This window comes from Dama dama, chromosome 20 (assembly GCF_033118175.1).
Source record: "Dama dama isolate Ldn47 chromosome 20, ASM3311817v1, whole genome shotgun sequence".
Taxonomy (NCBI): Eukaryota; Metazoa; Chordata; class Mammalia; order Artiodactyla; family Cervidae; genus Dama; species Dama dama.
Genome location: NC_083700.1, coordinates 97,943,771 through 97,966,525, shown reverse-complemented (window position 1 = coordinate 97,966,525; position 22,755 = coordinate 97,943,771). Strand labels below are relative to the sequence as shown.

At 37.9% G+C, this 22,755-nt stretch overlaps 1 protein-coding gene across 2 annotated transcripts in view; it reads right to left on the bottom strand.

The window, feature by feature from the left end:
* EIF2B3 (eukaryotic translation initiation factor 2B subunit gamma) overlaps nucleotides 1–22,755 on the bottom strand; it is a 107,121-nt gene that overhangs the window by 70,973 nt on the left and 13,393 nt on the right. The window lies entirely within an intron of this gene.

Sequence of the window (22,755 nt, the reverse complement as noted above, 5' to 3'; positions counted from 1 at the left end):
TAAAATTTATATGTCTCTTTACAGTTTAAAAGGTGCTTTCACACGGTCTGATGATCCAATAAGATTGTGAAATGCTTTATTTTAAAGCAGTCACTTTGCTATAAAACTAGGAAATAAATAACAGGATGAATGTATTATAATGTGCCCCTCTTTGGGAAAACAGTCAAGCTAATAAACCATTATACTACAACGTTGGGTATATATAAAAGCACTCATTTAATCCTCATAACAATACAAGTTCTGCTATTTTAAAAAGTCTGAAAAACACTGGACTACATTATTTAGGTTGAAGAATAAAGTGAATATCTAGAGAAATTTTTTAAGTGGCTCCAATTTTTCTAAGATTTTTATTTAAAATCAAGATTCTTGCTTTGGGGGAAAATAGACAATTTCAACTTACATTCTAGGAAAAAGAATCACACTTGCTAAGAAAGTTAGACTCAACTTTCATCAGAATGCCTTATCTTACTGCCTGTAATTTCTTATTCCAAATACAGAATCTGTACTAGGACCATCATTTCTTTTTCTACATAAAACTCATTATTTATAACCCAAACAATTCCTTTTGAAGGCCTCAGGTTTAAGAAGTTCAAATTTGGATTTTTTTTTTTCTACTCTTCTACTTATTAAGGCTCTCTTAGTTCTTTCTGGATCTTAACTGAGCTTAAAAAAAAAGTTCCTATAAACATCTTCTTTTTAGGAAAAAAAATTCCTAAGCCTGCAACTCACCATCCAGGAATCATCAAACATTAACAAATCAGCCCACATACATGCAAGCTAAGGAAGAAATAGACTGCAGAATCCCACTTCTTGTTAACAGCACTTAGAAAGGCAGGAAGCACGGGCCATTACTAAAGACATGTCACTAGAGCCGCACAGAAGTTACCCCATTTCATTATAGTGAAAATGACAGTTTGTTGAGGAAAAAAAACCTTTCTATTTTTCTAAGTTTCTGTAATAAGATGACTGATTTCTGCAAGCTGACTGTTCCACAATAAATTATTAACTGTACTCCAAAGTGAAGAAAACGACCCCAATGCAGATGCTTCTGAAGTGGTGACAATGCTATCTTGGAAAAATAAATGCTGTTATCATTCAATATCTGCAGAAAATAAATCTGTCAGCATAATGAATGCCAAACAAGTCCTGCATAATTGTGAACAGTCTGCAGCCTCGTTTTTCTCTCTGCTTTTAGATGACTTTTTGCTGAGCTGAATGTGAAATCCCCAAGGAGCACAAGAAACAGAGCCCTCCTCCTAGTGTCTGGTTGCCATCTGTTCTCAGTGTGAAAAGAAAGGAATCAGTCTGAAAGGGCAGAGCCTGGGATACAGATGGAGGTGCTATTCCATCAGGCCCTCTTCTTGCTTCTGTTCCCAAAGAATGCACCATTCTCACTGAGACCAAACACATTCCTGTCCTCTTTGCAACTGCATTTCCAAAGAAAGTCTTTGCTGACTGATCAACGTACTTTGTTTCCAAGGCTAGAAATCCTGGAAGAAGAAACTAAAGTTTAAAAGTAAAATGAAATCATCCTTATATCTTTTTAATACTGTTTATTTTTGTTTAATAAAAGTTATAATTGTAAGAAAAAAATGACTATTGTTTTAATTTTTATCCTAAAAATGTAAAGGCCAGTCGAGAAATGCAAATGTTCTTCTACTAACTGGAGCCCACAGAGAGAAAGTGGAAAAACTCTTAAAAGAGCCAGAAGTATTTCTGATCACGTGTGACCACAAACCATGAATAAACATAGACTGTTTGGACTGTGAAGCAACTGTATATGTGAAATGCAATTAACTTGAAAGTTCCTGGGAGACATCAACCCTCAGCTGCCTTGTGTTCTGGTTGACCAGTTCTTTTCTAACATCAGAGTATGCCTCATCTTCTGCAGAGACCAACTGGCATCTCCACAGACCTCCCTATTCACTATCCTAACAGTCCTCAGTAAGCTTTACCCAAGCCTGCTCCTGTAAAGGAATGAGAGCAACGTTAAGGGTGAAAGGCATAGCTCTAAAGGACAGTAAATACGTGCATTTTTGACCAAGAGGAAACATACAAGGTCTTCAAGGGAAGCTAGAAGATAGCACTTTAGTATTCAAGATACTCCAGAATTCAAAACTTGAACTGCTGCCAATTAGTCTTGGCTAAAGCAAACAAATAGAGCTTAGAAAACCCAATTACCAAGCCACGGCAAAGTCCAGAAATCTGTCATTATGAGAACATTTTCAATCAAGCCAAAACCACTGAGTAAAACTAGAAGAAAAAAACAAAACCGGATGTATGCGTGTGTGGTGGTAATGGTAGGGTAGGAGGTGGGAAGAGCTACTGGGAATAGCCTCTTTTCTTTTCCTGGCAGCTGTTCCATGACAGATTGTTATAAGTAACATAATCTGGCAAACAATTTCCTACAGCAAGGAGAAAGAAAAACACAGTTACTCCCCTGGAAAAAAACTGTCAGGGTAAGGTAACTACCATGCTTTTACCCACTTAGCACTTCCACAAACAATGGCTATGATCCAAATCACCACCCAATACCCACCCCTGCCAATAAGGAACTAATAAATTCAGCTATTTAGTGCGACTGTGAATTGTCACAATTTACATTTTCCTATGTGGTCCAATCTCAATCCAATCTCCAAGAGTAGTTTGGTGCTTTAATAACTCAGTTCAGTTCAATTCAGTCGCTCAGTTATGTCCGACTCTTTTCAACCCCATAGACTGCAGCATGCCAGGCTTCCCTGTCCATTATCAACTTCTGGAGCTTACTCAAACTCATGTCCATCGAGTCCAGTGGTGCGATCCAACCATCTCATCTTCTGTCGTCCCCTTCTCCTCCTGCCTTCAATCTTTAATAATTACCCATGGCTAACTGCAGTGGAGACCTCACTATGCTCAATTTTGGTTGAAAATGCCTGGAAAAGATTCACAGTCTTCAGTCCCCAAAGGGCCAGCTGCCATTTTATTTTTTACTATGGTTGGATGAGCAGGTGCAAGAAGGAATGACCAACTTAGTATGTAAATAAGAAATGTGACAATCCTTAGGCTTTGAACTAAATATCCTTCCTCTGTTCCTTAACTAAATCAGTGTCACCACCATCCAGGATCTAAAGTCAGAAAGCTGGCCATAGCCTAGGATTGAAGTCCTCTCTCTCTGGCCAAGATCCCCTTCCCCATCCCCATATTTCACTGGTCCCAAGTCCTCGTCTTTTATTTCCATTGTCTTAGTTCAGGCCTCAAAATATTTTTCCAGTATCTTAATTGGTCTCTCTCACTGCAATTTTCCCATATTCTAATCCATACTTCAACTTCCACTGCTTCAGTTTCAGTTTTCAGTTTAGTCACTCAGTCGTGTCCAACTCTTTGCGACCCCATGGACTGCAGGCACGCCAGGCCTCCCTGTCCATCATCAACTCCTGGAGTCTACCCAAACTTGTGTCCATTGAGTTGGTGATGCCATCTAACCATCTGATCCTCTGTCGTCCCCTTCTCCTCCTGCCCTTAGTCCTTCCCAGCATCAGGTTCTTTTCAAATGAGTCAGCTCTTTGCATCTGGTGGCCAAAGTATTGGAGTTTCAGCTTCTACATCAGTCCTTCCAATGAACACCCAGGACTGATCTCCTTTAGGATGAACTGGCTGGATCTCCTTGCAGTCTAAGGGACTCTCAAGAGTGTTCTCCAACACCACAGTTCAAAAGCATCAATTCTTCTGTGCTCAGCTTTCTTTATAGTCTAACTCTCACATCTATACATGACTACTGGAAAAACCATAGCCTTGACTAGACGGACCTTTGTTGGCAAAGTAATGTCTCTGCTTTTTAATATGCTGTCTAGGTTGGTCACAACTTTCTTTCCAAAGAGTAAGGCTTAAATTAATGGCTGTAGTCACCATCTGCAGTGCTTCTGGAACCCCCAAAAATAAAGTCAGCCAGTGTTTCCATCTATTTCCCATGAAGTGATGGGATTGGATGTCATGATCTTAGCTTTCTGAATGTTGAGCTTTAAGCCAACTTTTTCACTCTCCTCTTTCACTTTCATCAAAAGGCTCTTTAGTTCTTCTTCACTTTCTGCCACAGGGTGGTGTTATCTGCATATCTGAGGTTATTAATATTTCTCCCAGCAATCTTGATTCCAGCTTGTGCTTCATCCAGCCCTGCGTTTCTCATGATGTACTCTGCATATAAGTTAAATAAGCAGGGTGACAATATACAGCCTTGACGTACTCCTTTCCCTATTTAGAACCAGTCTGTTATTCCATGTACAGTTCTAATTGTTGCTTCCTGACCTGCATACAGATTTCTCAAGAAGCAGGTCAAGTGGTCTGGTATTCCCATCTCTTTCACAATTTCCCACAGTTTATTGTGATCCACACAGTCAAAGGCCTTGGCATAGTCAATAAAGCAGAAATAGATGTTTTTCTGGAACTCTCTTGCTTTTTCGATGATCCAGTGGATGTTGGCAATTTGATCTCTGGTTCCTCTGCCTTTTCTAAAACCAGCTTGAACATCTGGAAGTTCACAGTTCACGTACTGTTGAAGCCTGGCTTGGAGAATTTTGAGCACTACTTTGCTAGCGTGTGAAATGAGTGCAATTGTATGGTAGTTTGAGCATTCTTTGGCATTGCCTTTCTTTGGGATTGGAATGAAAATTGACCTTTTCCAGTCCCGTGGCCACTGCTGAGTTTTCCAAATTTGCTGGCATATTGAGTGCAGCACTTTCACAACATCATCTTTTAGGATTTGAAATAGCTCAACTGTAATTCCATCACCTCCACGAGTTTTGTTTGTAGTGATGCTTCCTAAGGCCCACTTGACTTCACATTCCAGGATGTCTGGCTCTAGGTGAGTGATCACATCATTGTGATTATCTGGGTCATGAAGATCTTTTTTGTACAGTTCTTCTGTGTATTGTTGCCCTAAAGTAGTGTTCTCCAAACAAAAAGATAAATACTTATCCATTTATTCTCACTTAAATTTATTTAAAAACACACAAATCACTACAAATGATAGAATATACTCTTTCTATAACATATAAAAATACTAAAAATACAGATACTTTTAAAAGAAGAAATAAAATTGAAAGAACTAGTTGTTGTTGTTCAGTCTCTAAGTCATGTCCAACTCTTTGCAACCCTATGGACTGCAGCATGCCAGGCTTCCTTTTTCTTCACCATCTCCAGGAGTTTGCTCAAATTCATGTCCATTGTGTCAGTGATGCCATCCAACCATCTCATCCTCTACTGTCCCCTTCTCCTCCTGCCTTCAATCTTTCCCAGCATCAGGGTCTTTTCCAATGAGCTGGCCCTTCACATCAGGTGGCCAGAGTATTGGAGCTTCAAGCTCAGCATCAGTCCTTTAATGAATATTCAGGGTTGATTTCCTTTAGGATTGTCTGGTTTGATATCCCTGCTGTCCCAAGGACTCTCCAGTTTCCTCCAGCACCACTGTTCAAAAGCATCCATTCTTTGGCACTCAGTCTCTTTATGGTGCAACTCTCACATCTGTACATGACTAATTAGAAAAACCATGGCTTTGACTATATAGGCCTTTGTCAGCAAAGTGATGTCTCTGCTTTTCAATATGCTGTTTAGGTTTGTTATCGCTTTTCTTCCAAAAAGCAAGCATCTTCTAATTTCATGGCTACAGTCACCGCCTGCAGCGACTTTAGAGCCCAAGAAAGTAAGAATTAGAGATTTTAATATTTTCCTCTGGGACTCCATCCTGCACACCCTCTGGCTCTGAGAACACTCCATTTTGGAAATCATCGCTCTACAGGATTAAGTTCAAATTGCTTAGCATGACATTAAGGGTCTTCAAAATATGACTCCACCTACCTAATTAGCCAGCCTCTCTCCCACAATCCCCTCCCCACATAGTTAATGTTAATTTGCTAGAGTAAACTGCCAAGAATGCATTCCCAATTCTCCTTCCACCCCATCAAGATTCAGATCTTATCATAGTTACTGGAAAACAGAGTCAATATATTGCCTCATCTAGAGATGAAGTCTTTTCTGATCTATTACTGACCTTAAATCACTAAGCTGTTTTTTTCCCATCTAGACTTTGAACTTCACAAGGAGCTCTTATATCTTTGTATCCTCAGAATTCAACCTGCTACTAGCAAACAAAAGCATCAGTAAATACTGGCAATCTTCTTGTTACCTCCTTCTTCTTGTTTAAACTGACTCAAAGATTAGAACATCCAATTTTAGATGATTAGAAATAGCATATTTTCTGACAGAGCTGAGTGTCCTCTGTAGAACTTGTGACTATTTGGAGTTAGGGCAGGCATCACAGAGGTAACTTGGCAGCTTCCTGAAGCAATGAGGTAGGGGATGAATCTGCTGCCTCCAAAGAAAAGGCAGAGATGTCTGAAAGGAAAGAAATCAGATGCTGTTGTCCTGGACAGCATGGCTAGAGGGTGATATGCCAGATTTACAATTTTAAAATGCAGGTTCAACATTTACAGTTATAATATTTTTAGCTCATTTACCTTTCTACAATAAGTCTTCCTCTTCAAGTTAAGAACAAATAGAAGAATTCTACTCATCTTTCCTATGCGAAGCTAAAAACTGAGAATGTGTTAATTTCTGTTAAATGAGTTCTACATAAAAATGTTGATTACTTCTCTTCCAGGATTTAGATATCTATAATTTAATTTTAATCTCCAAATGTACTGATATTAATAGAGAAATAACAAAGGCTTTTTATTCTCTCAAATCAAACTTTCACTTTGAAATAATTTATTATTCTGAATTTATAATAAATAACTTCATTCTTTTTCTTTGTGTCAGACACACATATGCCACAGGATAAATGTATCACTGCCCCATTTCAAGACCACAGAGTATGCTCTTACAATTACATTACATATTTTCTGCCCGTAACTTGATTAATTTTACCCTGAAGTATATGACATAGAAACAGTGTCCAGTTTACTTAGAAACCTAAAAGTTTGTAAGAAGATCTGCAGACGGTTGTGAAAGAGGGGCATTTATAACAATATGAGAAACAAACAACTATTAAGTTTAAACAAATGAAAAAAAAGAAACTAAAATCAGAATTTTATCATCCCCAAAAAGTAACTTCTAAGATTAGACATGTTTACTTTTCCTATTAATTACACATGTGACTTTGAATAAGTCATTCCCTCTTTAGCAACAGCCTGATGAATTGCATTCTTATAGAATTCTGATCCATAAAGATTCCAGTTTAGAAACTAATTACAGTCTACCTGCTACCATCATCAGTTCAGTTGGTTCTCTAAGGCTATGTTATCTCTAAGTTGATGGCAAAAACAAGTAACTTAAAATTGGACAGCATTTTACCATTTACAAAGCTTTTACATATATTTCATTTAATTCTAAATTCATATAATTCTAAAATATCAACATACTTAAACTCATTTTATAGACAAAAAGTAGGCTCAGAAATACTATGTGATCTGCCCCTTTGCCATCATATTGCCTTCCAAAATAAACACACACACACCCCAAAAATAGATGTGGTGCTAAATGAATCTACTTCTTTATAAATACCTATGTTACATTTAAATTTGGTCAGGCATCTTACTACTTAACACTAAATCACAGTTTATAAAAAAAACTAGAAGATAGGTTAAATTACAAGATACTTGAAAACTGTAAAGTACTGTGTGATTGTAAGACTTTGCTTTTTGAAATTAAGAATCTGTGATCATTTTGTAATGTATAAAAATATCAAATTATTATGTCATACAACATGAAACTAATATAATACTGTAAGTCAATTAATGATACTTAAATAAAAAATTAATAAACTGCTCATAATAATGACCTCCAAATCATAGGATGTAAATAATACCACTGTCACTGTTCAGGCCACATTTCTGAACATAACATTTTGAAAGAGACTTATAAATCAGAGACACCAAAGGAAGTTACAGGGATGCTGATGGGTGTGAAAATCATGAGACCTAGCAATCTTTAAACAGGAGAAGAGAACTTAGGGATCCCACATGCCACATGTTGGGGCCAAATAAAACAAAACACAACAAGAGAAGCACTGATGAGTTCAACATTACCAAAAACGTTCTAATATCTAGAACCTCATGAGAAATACCCATTGGAGGTTTTCAAACAAAGCCAACATAATCTCCATGGGAAATAGTCATGAAACGATTCTTGTGAAGGGTGAAAGATTAGATTAGATGTCTTTATAAACCTTTTCTAATTCTAAGGTCCTAAGAGTCTATCACTCATAATTATAAAAGCACCAAAGGAATTTTTAGGATGTTTTCTCTGTTCTTCATACGGTCCTCCAACCAAAGGGCCCAGAGCGGAGGAGGTAAACTTACACATTACCATTTCCAGGCTGTTTCTCTCACTCCATCACCCGCGTCATGACATGAAGCAAACGACGACAGACAGAATCATGTGTTCCTCCATGCTGCGGCTATGCAACTCCCCTGTCACCGCTTCTTCTTTAGATATTGTGAAAGTTTTAAAGTAAAGATGATAGATTGAAAAGGCACAACTATAACTTCCTTTCTCAAAATATCAGTGAAATAGTAGTAATAAGATTTTTTAAATGGGCACAAACACAAAAACAGGAAAATGGGAGAGGAGACAACACTGAAAAAAATGACTCAAGTCAGTTGTAGGAAAACTGAGAAGCAACTCCATTTATACCAGACTCCCCAAAGGGCTCAGAAACTGATATGAGCATATAGCTAGGAAGGGAGACATTAAAATTAAACAGGTCCTTTGAAAGATTCCTCTTTTCTGTTCTGCAACCCAACTACTGCATGGGTCTCACCGTGGCAGATGGCTGGAGAGAATAAAATAGAGGATATCTGGACTGGGGTAGCATAATCACAACTGGCTGTAGGGAGAGGGGATGTACCTTAGAGAAAAGGAGGGATTTAAAAAAGAATGCATACAGGATTCTCAGACACCCAGTTCCCCTCCCTGCCCCAACCCCAGTCCTGACCCTCACGTCTTCACCTTTCAGGCAGCAGAATTTAACAGTTCTCTCTGGGAAATTTGACTAGTCTAAGAGGAAAAAACTTAAAGATACAAATATAAGAGATTCTCCTGAAACAGCCCAACCACATTACCATATTACCCTACAGTGAAGCTCACAGTCAACATGCCCCATCCACACATAAAACTTGAACAAAAAGATAAAGAAATGGAAGATATAAGAGAATAGGTAAGAAAATTAGAGTACCAGTCTAAGAGATCCATTATCAGAATAGTAGGTTTCCAGAAAAAAAGAACAGGAAAAAAAACAGATAAGAATCATCAATAAAATGATTTTTTAAACATCCCCTAAACTGAAGGACATGAAAATCCAAGTTGAACAGTTTCACTGAGAAGAGGGCTCACCTGGATAAAAAAGATTCACATGAAAGTACATCATCATGAAATTTCAGAACATTCAGGACAAAGAGAAGATGATACAAATTTCCAGAGAAAAAGGTGATCAGATTTAAAAGGTCAATAATTATAAAACTTTAGGACTTAACAACACTGGAAGGTAAAGACAATGGATCAAAGCCTTCAAAATTCTTAGGGATCAGCTCTTCAACTGAGAATTCTATACCTTGTCAAACTATCAATCAAGTATGAAGGTAGAATAAAAGAGATTTTTCAGGCAGGCAAAGTCTCAAAAGAATTAGCTCCAAAACAAATTTTGTCAGGAAGCGCTAGTAAGTTTTTCAGAAAACAAGGGGAGTACACCAAGAAAAAGGAAAATAAGGATTCCAGGAAAATAAGAAAAGAGGAAAAGTAAATCCACATGATGATGAAGGGAGATGACAGAATGACAGCTGAGCACCAGGCATGGAAGGCAATCACTACTACTCTGGGAGAGACTTCTTTAGGAAGATGAAATTGATAGAATAGCAAAGGAGCCTAAATATCTTAGATGATTAGACAGTTAGTAAAAAGGTTGGGGTTAATCAGTAAGTGCATAGAAGGACTTCCTTGGTGGTCCAGCAGTTAAAGCTCTGCACTCCCAAAACAGGGGGAATGGGTCTGATCCCTGATCAGGGAAGATCCGGCATGCCCCATGGTGTGGCAAAAGAAAGGTCATAGAAAATGAAGCTTGGCAAAGGACAAGCTATGACAATTACCCTGCAGGCAAAAAAATGGTGTGGTAAAGGAAAAAAACTGTAGAGGACTACAAGGCTCAACAGTATACATGGTCAAACTACACAGTCAAATAAACACTAAATATTTATCTTCTAAAATTACAATGTAATTACATTGCTGTTGTTGTTTAGTCTCTAAGTCAAGTCTGAATCTTTTGTGACCCCATGGACTGTAGCCTGCCAGGTTCCTCTGTCCATGGGATTTCCCAGGCAAGAATACTGGAGTGGGTTGCCATTTCCTTCTGCAGGGATCTTTCTGACCCAGGGATTGAACCCACGCCTCCTGTGTTGGCAGGCGGTTTCTTTACTGCTGAGCCACTAGGGAAGCCCATAATTATATTAGAAGGAGCAAAATCCTCATGTTTCATAATAGGGTATCAATAAGTAGTGTCTATAATCGAAAGCAACAATTCAAGCACGTTATTTAGAGATACAGGGGTGAATACCAAAATAAGTAGCTAAAAGAAGAGGATGTGATTACCTTTAGGGAAAAGGCTATAAGAAAAGGGGGGCAGGGCACTAATATTTTTAGGAACAAACTCTGAGCTAGAAATACAAAGTATTTTTTTTGAAAGACTTTAAAACTATCTTCCTTTCATTCCTTCTTTTATCACCTCAGTAAAATGTCAACATCCTCATTGTTAGGGTTCCTTGACCTCACTTCTGATTATTTTTTTCTCCACTTCACTAAACCATTTTGTCATACTCTATTCCTTGGCAATACCAATAATTGCACTACCTCTAATGTCTCATTTTAAAATATCCTATTAATTCAAAAAACATACACATATTGAATCCCTAATGTGACCAGGTGTATTGCTTTCCTACTTTCATTAGATACCTTTCTCTGAAAGAAGAGAGGTGAGCAAGATGCCAACCCTACCCACCAGGAGCTCACAATCCAGTGGGGAAGGGAGTCATGTAACCAAAATTAAAGTACTGTATGGTAAGTACTGTAATGTGGGTACCTACAGTGTTCTGGGTTAGACCTTGTTTCACTACAGAAAGAAGTCAAACATGAAAACTACTAAAGTCAGGTGATGAGAGGTAGCAAAGGTTCTGGATTCCACATGGTGCCCACATGTATTATGCAATGTGAAAATTTAATATGCTCTTAAGTATTTTTTTTTTACAGTAAAGTTTTCATAAAATTTCTTTTGAAGTTAATAGTCCTCATTCTTTTTTCAAATTAATTTTTATTGGAGTGCAGTAGCTTTACAATGTTGTGTAATTTCTGCTATATAGCAAAGTGAATCAGCTATACATATACATATATCCTCTTTTTTGGATTTCCTTTGAAAGTCTGTATTCTTTTCACTATGCCACCCTAACCCTCCAATAAAATAAAATAACCCTTCCTCTGGGATAACTTGCTTGGGATAGAGGCCTAGCAATGTCAGAAAACTTAAGGCTTGGTGGGAACTTACAGATGTAAATAAAGTGAACGCCAAGCAGCCAGTGTTATGATCCCTCTGGTCTACAACTGAATCTCATCCACTCACACTTAGGCTCATATAAACATGTGTGTCTATATTAAAGGAGTAAGAAGCTTGTTCCAAATGTTTATGAAGAGCTTACCTTTGTCTGTTATTCATTAACAAATACTGAAGATCTTCTCTGGGCCTCTCTGAGAGGTCCAGATATCATTCTTATTCCACAGTCTAGTGAAGGGAGATGATGCTATAACAGATAGTTTAAATTCTCTCTATGATTACAGAAAAATGGCAGCTAATTCAGTCTTAGAAACAGAAAGCTAGGGAAAGCTTGTTGGGGAGGATGATACCTAAGGTAAGAGATGAAAAAAGGTTGGGTAGCTACAGGCTACTTCAAATGAACTCTGGTCATGATGACAGAATGCTTACTGACTTCCCACAGTTTGTACACATGGGTCCATTTTACTGGTCAGGCTATGGTTACCTTATGATTCAGAGCAGGATAGGTGGTTCTACCAAGAGTTTCAAAAAACCTAAGCCATGTGGGCTACTTGTCACCCAAGGTAATGAGAGCTTATGATGACAGCCTGGGCTTTCTACTGTAATCCTAATTATCACAGTTCCCTCCTACCCTATAGCCCTCATGCCATGAAAGTTTTCCAGTAGAAGGAAAGCAACTCAAAGGAATCAAGCTCACACAGAACTTGCAAGTTTTTTCTAGTTACTGAATGTGGTACAAAGCTGCAAAATGCTATCCTATAGACCAGAGTTCCAACAAGGATAAGATGAAAACATTTCAAGCTTGTGAATACATATACTAGATCACTACAGTCAAAAGAAAAACTCCATTGAGATTTCCCAGAGGAGGGGTGGGGAATGGGAAAAAATGTTCAAAAATTCTCTCAATTAACTTTTTAACTTGTTTCTGTCATAACTCCTGGGCTTTTCACTATGCTACCAGCAGGTTCAGCAAAGGCATATTCAGGAATATACTGAGGCCCTCCCAGGCAACCTCAGCCCACCAAAGCAGTCATAAGAAGGCAAGTTGCCACTTAAAAGTCTTCAGGCAAGTTGGGGCCAAGTTCTCAGATGTTACCCTGACCAAATTGTACTCATTCTTTTCAAGAAGATAAAATCTGCCAAAAACAAATCCCTGGGCAAAATGAATGGTTCCAGGAAAGAATGACAGAGATTTACAATTTGATAAAGACATCAAACACTCAACTGAAAACAACTTGCACTTAGCTTTTTGAACATCTAAAAATAGTACATACGCTCAATCTTTCTAATAAGCTGTCTCTCCAATGGGGATTTCATCAGCATAGTTTGTTCTTTGTTGTAGCATGCTAGGTGTTTCATAAGACATATAACAATAGTTCTTTTTCGACATCAAAGGACTTAAATAACTAAACCTCTAACTAGTGTGTTGGTATTATTATCCCTATTTTCTTGGTTGTGAAACTGAGGCAGAGGGTAAATGAGGCTTGCCTGAGGCCACAGAAAGATTCCTGTCTAGATTAAATAGAAAATTATCAGCTCCACAATTTCTAAATTAAAGGAAGCCATGAGACCTGCAATGTAAGTGCTTTAACCACAGGTTACAGAACTCCACTGTGGATTTAGTCTGCTAAGGCCTCTCAAATATACTTCACTACCCTATTCTCAAAACATGTACTTAAGGAATGGTAGCATTGTATCTAAAGCACAAAAATGGCACCAAGGCCTAATTACTTCAGACAATCAGAGGAGCATCTAATGTAAGTCAGGCTCAGTGTCCAAGGACTCAGCCAGCTGTGCTTTATGTGTGATCAGACTGCATCCTTACTTCCTGCACAAGAGACAGTGCTCCTCCTGTGCAAGAACAGCTAGGCTTCTTGCTCATATGGCTCTAAACAGGACAGAAAACTTCCCTACAACACTGGGTCTCCCTCCACTTTAGAAAGATATCAAGGAGCAAAAGCAGCACTCTTGGAAGACAACATAGTTCCTTGAGTCCTGGTAGGAGATTTGCTAATTTTTAATGTTTTACATAAAAATATTTAAGAGCTCTACAGTAAATTGCATACTTTAAAAGAGTTCTACATATAAAAATAACTACCAACCACACAAAAAGAAGAGGAAAATAGAATTCTGAAAAATACCAGACCACTGAACTTGTTCTAAAGCCAAAAGTCTAAAGTAGACTTTTGGACTACATGATAAAGTAAAAACAGCATGGGCATCTGAAATGCACAAATGCATCTCAAAATCCAGGATTGGGTTCTAGCTCTGGCTCAGCACCTAAGCAGGTATGGGATTTGGAGCAGGTTATTTAAGCTCTCTTGAGTATGAGGTTTCTCAGCTGCAGAACAGAGTAATACCATCTATGTATCAAGGTGGCTGTAGGGATCAGAAACACAGGCCAGACACACACAGTAAATATGAAAGATTTCCCTTGCAATCTTCAGAGAAAATGTTCTAGGTAACTCCACAGAAAATGAAACTTACATCCTGATGTTTAGCCAATAAAGTAACTCCCTACTTTAGAGTAGTCTCTAAGAACAGAAGTAAATTAATTAATTTGTCAAACTGTACTCATTTATAAAGCTTTAGCCAATTTAATTATCCCTAAAAGTGCTCAACTGGCTGCAGAGAGAGATCTTATATGAATAATCAGCTGTTAATACAAAGCAGGTTGCTGTTGCTTCTCACTTTCATCTGCTTTTCTGTTCTCTTCCAAATTGTTCAACTTAAAAAAAATGATCAAATTAACCTTAAATGGATATAATTCAGGCTGCCATCCAGAAAGAGTGAAAAAACTGGCTTAAAACTCAACTTTCAAAAAACTAAGATCATGACATCCAGTCCCATCACTTCATGGCAAACAGAAGGGGGAAAACTGGAAACAGTGACATTTTATCTTTTTGGGCTCCAAAATTAATATGGACAATAACTGCAGCCATGAAATTTTGCTCCTTGGAAGAAAAGCTATGACAAATCTAGACAGCATATTTAAAAAGCAGAGACATCACCTTGTCAACAAAGGTCTGTATAGTCAAAGCTATGGTTTTTCCAGTAGTCATGTACAGATGTGACAGTTGGACCATCAAGAAGGGCCGAACACCAAAGAATTGATGCTTTTGAATTGTGGTGCAGTCCCTTGAACTGCAAGATCAAACCAGTCAATCCCAAAGGAAATCAACCCTGAATATTCATTGGAAAGACTGATACTGAAGCTGAAGCTCCAATACTTTGGCCATCTGATACAAAGAGCATTAGATGGAAAAGACCATGATGCTGGGAAAGACTGAAGGCAGGAGGAGAAGGGGGAGACAGAGGATGAGATGACTGTATAGTATGACTGACTCAATGGACATGAGTATGAGCAAACTCTGAGATATAGTGAAGGACAGGGAAGTCTGGTGCTGTAGTCCATGGGTCACAAAGAGTCAGACATGACTTAGTGACTGAACAACAACCCAGAAAGAAAAAGAGTACCAATTAAGTTATTTAGCTGATATATTTTATTTTTTAGTACATCCCAAAAAAACATACACTTGAGTATAAGTTTTAAAGGTATGTATGCTCAACACTGGGTGAGGCCTTCAGATCATACAACCTGGAGGTAAAAATATCCCCTCACATCTCGGCTTTGTAGTAATTCTTCAAGAAAATCTACCAATATTTTCATGTTTTTTTTTCTGGAGCTACTCTAGCTCCTTCATACTAGTAACATCTACCTTTCCTCATCTCCACACCATCACAAATTCCTATTCTTCCTACAAGAATCAATTAGAAAGCGTCAATAAGCAGAGCTAAGTAGTTTCCTCTAGAGGGCGCATAGTACTCTAACTCTTTGTGCTCAGTTGCCCAGTTGTGTGATTGTTTGGGAACCCAGGGACTGTAGCCTGTCAGGCTTCTCTGTCCATGGGATCTCCCTGGAAGGAATACTGGACTGAGTTGCTGTCCTCCTCCAGGGGGTCTTCCAGGCCAAGGGATCAAACTTGTGTCTCCTGCATCTCCTGCGCTGGCAGGCAGATTCTTTACCACTGAGCCACCTGGGAATCCCACCATGTTCCTAACCCACTCCACTACTGCACTCTCAAATAAAAATCCAATTTCCGAGGAGATAAGTGCCATTTGACTGTACCCAGCAGACATGATCCTATTAATCCCTCAATTACTCAATGTACTTACCTAGACTTTGGCACCTAACATACAGTCTTTCTTTCCACCTGAAGTGAGGAAAGTTATTAAACCTCTATGAGCCCTACTTTCCTCACCTGTAAAATGGGAACAAAGATTCAGCTTATATATACATGTATATATAAAAAATATTCTTAAGATTTATATATAAATAATATTCTTAAGATGTATTTATATATAAATTCAGTTCATATATATATATATATATATATATATATATATATATATACACACACACACACACACACACATATATTCTTAAGATTCTTTTCCATTACAGGTTATTACAAGATCTTGAAAAAAATGTAAAAACAAAAAATATGATTCAGGAAAAGTACATTTAGCTATAAGGGGTCTTTTGTGATTCCATATGAATTTTAGGATTTTTTTTCAATTTCTGTAAACAATGTTACTGGATCTTCGACAGTGATGGCATTGAATCTGTAGGCTGCTTTGGTTAGTGTGGACACTTTAACAATATTAATTTTTCTAATTCATAAATATGGGATATCTTTGCAAAAAAATAACAAAAGAAAAAATGGAGATAAAGACAATATACTTCAGAGTGCAGCTGGAGGATTAAATTAAATAATGCATATTAAGTGTATAGCATGGAGGCTTCTGGTGTTGGAAATCTCATGGACTAGGAACCCAAAAACTGTTACAAATACCTAAAAATTATGGATAAGGCACTAACAAAAAATTACTCCAAATGTATTCAAACTTATGAGAAAGAATAGGAAAATACCAAGTGCCACAACTGAAGAAGGAAATGAAAACTACGTTGAAAATTCTGCTGGTATTGCTGAGTTGCTAAGTTGTGTCCAACTCTTTTGAGACTCCATGGACTGTAGCCTGCCAGGCTCCTCTGTCCATGGGATTTCCTAGGCAAGAATACTGAAGTGGGCTGCCATTCCCTTCACCAGGGGATGTTCCTGATCCAGGGATCAAACCCACGTCTCCTGCATTGGCAGGCAGATTCTTTACCACTGAGCCACCGGTTACACTGGGCCAAAAGATGTAGCTTGAAGTTGGTATGAAAGCATGAAAGCTGGAAGTCTGAACTGAGATTCTGCATAAATGGGACCTCAGTGAAAGGGTAAATTTGGGAGAGAAAAAAATCTACCTATAGCACAGGGAGTCATCAAGGACGTTTGTCTCTTTGGTCCTGGGACCAAAAATTCTGAGAGAATATTATTTCTAACCTAGAATTCTATGTAAAGATAAGCTACCATTCAAGAGTAAGGATGGAATAAACATTTTTAAACATGCACTTCTCAAAATATTTACCTTCCATGCGCTCTTTAAAAAGCCAATTAAGGACTGGGTCCCTCTGAAATGGGAGAGTAAACCAAGAAAGAATAAAATGTGAGATCTAGGAACCAGAGTATCCAACACAGGAGAGAAAAGGGAATTCACAGAATGATAGTGAAAAGAATTTCCAGGATGACAGATCTGCAGCAGGCTAGAGCAATGAGTAGAAATTTCAAGAGAGAAGAGAGAACAGATGGCTTCCAGAAGGACAGTGTCAAAAGAAAAAAAAAAAAAGAAAATGATGGACAGAATACCTAAAGTGTTTTTTTTTTTTCTTTTTTTTTTATTAGTTGGAGGCTAATTACTTCACAACATTTCAGTGGGTTTTGTCATACATTGATATGAATCAGCCATAGATTTACACGTATTCCCCATCCCGATCCCCCCTCCCACCTCCCTCTCCACCCGATTCCTCTGGGTCTTCCCAGTGCACCAGGCCCGAGCACTTGTCTCATGCATCCCACCTGGGCTGGTGATCTGTTTCACCATAGATAGTATACATGCTGTTCTTTTGAAATATCCCACCCTCACATTCTCCCACAGAGTTCAAAAGTCTGTTTTGTATTTCTGTGTCTCTTTTTCTGTTTTGCATATAGGGTTATCGTTACCATCTTTCTAAATTCCATATATATGTGTTAGTATGCTGTAATGTTCTTTATCTTTCTGGCTTACTTCACTCTGTATAAGGGGCTCCAGATTCATCTATCTCATTAGGACTGGTCTAAAGTGTTTAAACATATTGACATCTTTTCATTCCTTTTAAAGGATCTGAGGGAATTAGTGATAGAAACAAAAAACTAAGCAACTTTTAAAAGGGAGGCAATTAATAACTCTAAGAAAAACAAATCATTGTATTAAAAAAAGGAACTTGGAACAGTTGACGGAACTTTTGGAAGAGTTGATAGAACTTTTCTTCCTTATCTTGATATATATTTCAATATATATCTATATCTTCCATATCTATATCTTTATCAGATCTCAGTATACAACACACACACTACTATATATAAGATAGATAACCAACATGGACCTATGGTGTAGCACAGGGAACTCTACTCAATATTCTATGATAACCTATATGGGGCAGGGGGGAGTCTTAAGGGGAATGGATATATGTATGTGTGTAATTGGGTCACTTATTTGTATGCCTGAAGCTAACACAACATTGTGGATCAACTATACTCTAATAAAATTAAAAAAAAAAAAAAAAAAACTTGGTATATCAAAAAAGGTAATTTTATGTATGTAATTTATACTTCCATAAACCTGATTTAAAAAAAAAAACTACTTTTAAAATGGGTGTATTTTATTGTATACAAATTATAACTCAATAAAGTTGATTTTTTAAAAAGGGAAATATAGGGACTTCCCTGGTGGTTTAGTGGCTAAGAGTTGGTGATTCCAGTGTAGGGGACCTGAGTTTGATCCCTGGTCAGGGAACTAGATCCCACATGCTACAACTAAATGTCCTGTATGCTGCAACTAAGATCCAAAGCAGCCATATAAATAAATGTAAAAAAAAAAAGGGAAATGCGACACTAGTACACTACATGAATCAGCTGTAAATAACTAACTAAGTCGCTTCAGTCGTGTCCGACCCTGTGAGACCCCATAGACGGCAGCCCACCAGGCTCCCCTGTCCCTGGGATTCTCCAGGCAAGAACACTGGAGCAGGTTGCCATTTCCTTCTCCACAGCTGTAAATTTGATGCTACTATATAGGGAGATTAGGAAAGGAGGAGCTTATGTACATGGAGAAGGGCAGACAAGGTACTAAATGAGTCAAATCCTTACTTTCCATAGTGAAATTACAATAGATAATATCTAAAACTTAAAGAAAACAGTAGCATAAATATGGTACTTAGAAATATTGAGGGCATTATCAGAAGGAAAAAAAGAAGAGCTGAAAACAGTTGCTTCTGAAGAGTAAGAATAATAAATAAGGAAGGACAGTGCAGGAGACCCTTGTTCTTCACCTTAAGTCTTGTAACTATCTGACTCTTTAAATTATATATATATATGTATATTATTTGCTTATACAATATATATACTAATAAAAAGAGAGCATGAAAACACAATCTAGGAACAAACCTAAAAAAAGATAAATAAGATTTTTATGAAGAAAATTATCCCAATAAAGATATTGGGATATATTTTAAAAGACTAAAATAAATGGAGAAATTCTAAGTGAATTAGAGCCTGAAAAGTAAGAAGCAAGATTAAACTTTTATATGAAATTTTTTAAAAATCTCTTTTAAGATGTTAAAATAGGGAATAATTTCTAAAGCAAAAACTAGAAATCACAAACCATAAAAGAAAAACTGTAAAATCAATTTCAATAAAATTTAAAAGCTTCTATTTCTCCTAGAGCCCAGATTGTAGTCCATAACATGTTCCACAAAAAGAAACCATTTGGGCTGTTTTTTTAACCCCTTTATTAAGACTGACATCATAATCAAAATCAAGGCTTTTAAAAGAAATATCTGATTTCATTTCTGAATATAAAACAATATGAAGTAAACACATGAAGAATTATTGTCAAAAAAAGTTGACACTGAATCTAATTAAAATTTAGACCCAAACTCCAGTTTACAAGAAAATACTGAAAAAGAGAAGGAAGTTAGCCAATGTTCATTGCAGCATATATACAACTGCCAAGATATGTAAACAACCTGTGTCCACAGACAAATGAATGGATAAAGAAAATGTGGCATATGCATGCAATGGAATATTATTCAGCCATTAAAAATAGTGAAATCTTGGCATTTGCAACAACATGGCTGGAACTTAAAGGCATATGCTAACTGAAATAAGTCAAACAGAGAAAGACAAACACCATATAATCTCACCTATACATGGAATCTAAAAACAAATAAACAACAACAAAGCCAAGTTCATAGTTACAAACAAGAGACTAGTAGTTGCCAGAGGTCAGCAGTGGGGGGTAAGCAAAATAGGTAAACGGAGCCAAAAGGTACAAACTTCTAGTTATAAAATAAGTCAGTCATGGAGATGCAATGTACAACTTGGTGACTATAATTAATGATACTGTACTGTCCCAGGTGGTGCTAGTGGTAAAGAACCTGCCTGACAATGCAGGAGACATGAGATGAGGGTTCAATTCCCAGGTCAGGAAGACCCCTTGGAAGAGGGCATGGCAACCACTCTAGTATTCTTGCCTGGAGAATTCCATGGACAGAGGAGCCTGGATGGCTATGGTCCATAGGAGTGCAAAAAGTCAGATACAACTGAGCACACCCACAAAGGAAGGGAAAGGACATGTACGTATCTGAATTTTTTGTTTAGTGTACAGGTAGGTTGAAAATATTAATACATCTGTTTTCAGTCATCAGAAATAGTAGGACAAAGTTTGTTCAGACATAGGTAAGACTGAATCCTTCGTCAGTCTGATAAATATGAAACACTACTATGAAGAAGATATAAAATCCAAGTACTTTTATATTATCTGCACCAATTATAAAAATGGAGCTCACTCACCCAGGGCCTGGGAAAATGAATGAGCCAATAATCTCTTTTGATAAGTCAGAGAAAGAGGTTTGGGCAGCTGAAATAAAAAGTGATAAGCCAATAAATCAGTGAAATTGTATGATGAAATAAGGCAAAATGAAATAGAAAAGAATGCCAGAAGGGTAAAACCAAATGAAATATGTTGAAAGAATATAACATAGCAGATATGATATCCACCTCCAATAGTGAAAGTGGAGTCACTCAGTCATGTTCGACTCTTTGCAACCCCGTGGACTGTAGCCCACCAGGCTCCTCCGTCCATGGGATTCTCCAGGCAAGAATACTGGAGTGGGTTGCCATTTCCTTCTCCAGGGGATCTTCCCCACCCAGGGATCGAACCCAGGTCTCCCGCATTGCAGGCAGACGCTTTAACCTTTGAGCCACCAGGAAAGACAAAGCATACACATTTAGCAAATGCAATGCAAATGACAAAGACGGTAAATTAAAATGGTAAAATACATTTCAACCAAAGAAGCCAAATAAAGCTAATATACTACTGTGGTCTTTCTCTGAGAAAAGCAGAAACCACCTGGGATAACCTCACAGTAAAATTTGAGTAACTCAATCTGTAGGAAGTGGGTAAAAATAAAAGACCAAAAGCTAATAAACTCAAAACTCAAAGGTAATGTTCTTATCTTACCTAAAATCTTACTGAAAAAGAACCAATGTTTAGGAAGTCGCCTTTTAGGCTTCCCTGGTGGCTCAGATGGTAAAGCGTCTGCCTGGAATGTGGGAGACCCAGGTTAGATCCCTGGGTCAGGAAGATCCCCTGGAGAAGGAAATGACAACCCACTCCAGTACTCTTGCCTGGAAAACTCCATGGATGGAGGAGCCTGGTAGGCTACAGTCCACGGGGTTGGTTGCAAAGAGTCAGAAACGACTGAGCGACTTCACTTTCTCACTTCTTTCTTGTGGGCAAAAGGGAAGAGAAATAAATTGGCTCAAAGAAGCACTGTTTTTAAACCACAGCACAGCTGGAGGTGTTACTTTCTCCCTTAAGGGGTTACTTGTCCTCCCTTAGCAAACAACTGCCTCCTCAAGCTGTCTCAACTCTTCAACTGTTTATATGTATTTCCTTTGCGCTTCCTGCAAGTTCACGTTGATCCCAATCAGACAGTTCTGAATTTTGGCTCAGGTTTGACTTTGTTCTTAATGGTTATTCAGGAGGCTACTTATGTTCTTCCACAGGTCAGTTTTGTTGCCTTCTATTCCAGGTCAGAATGCAAGCTGACGTGACGAAGCCAGGATTTCAGGAGTCACTGGTACAAGAGAAACTAAGCAGAGATAGCAAAGAGAGCAAAGGCCTGCTAGTCAAAGTCACAGCTTAAGAAAGCTCAGAGGTAGGATTATAGGTAAAGGATGCTGTGTAAATCATGTGGAAACAGGAGTAAGGAAGGAAAAGAAATGAGACCGTGTAGGATGAGTTAATGAGGATTCTGCTCTCAGGGATAAGGGGGAGCCCTAAAATAAGAAGTGCTCAAACCCATAAGAAGAGGTAGTGGCTTGGGAATAAAATGTCCTTTTGGCAGTTACTTTACTCTTTACCTCATGCCCTCTCCTATTTATTAATAGTTGCCCCTATTATTTTTCAAGCCTCTAAGGGTTATAGAAACTCATTTGTATGGAACTCCCAGGATCTCCAGTTCCAGGCTAGGGCAAAAATAACATTTCTAAGATTTATAGATTAGGGAGCAGAGTCTAGCTTATACCTCCATACTAAACTTTTAGACAGTAACTAAAACAGCTCCTGGGAAGACCACCAAACACCCTAAGCTTCTTGGTAAACCTGGCATATAACCCTGTGAAAGAACACAGTTCTCTTCTCATTACCCTAGTGAAATCCTCCATTTCTTCCCTAAATAAGAAACTGTACTCAAGAAAGCCACACACCCAATGTGATGGTATTAGAGATCTCCTCTCTGAATAGAAGCACCAAAATCTACTTGTATGAAAGCACAGAAAGACAAAAGAAGGCCAAAAAGTAAAAGGGAATGTCTATATACATTGAACTTCTGGAAGCCCTGGCCAGGGAAATAAGACAATAAAAAGAAATGAAAAGGCATTAAGATTAAAAAGGAAGATGTAATACTGTTTATCTGCAAGCAGCATGCTGTATATAGACAATCCTAAAGAATCTACAATTTAAGAAAGTCATGGGGTACAAAG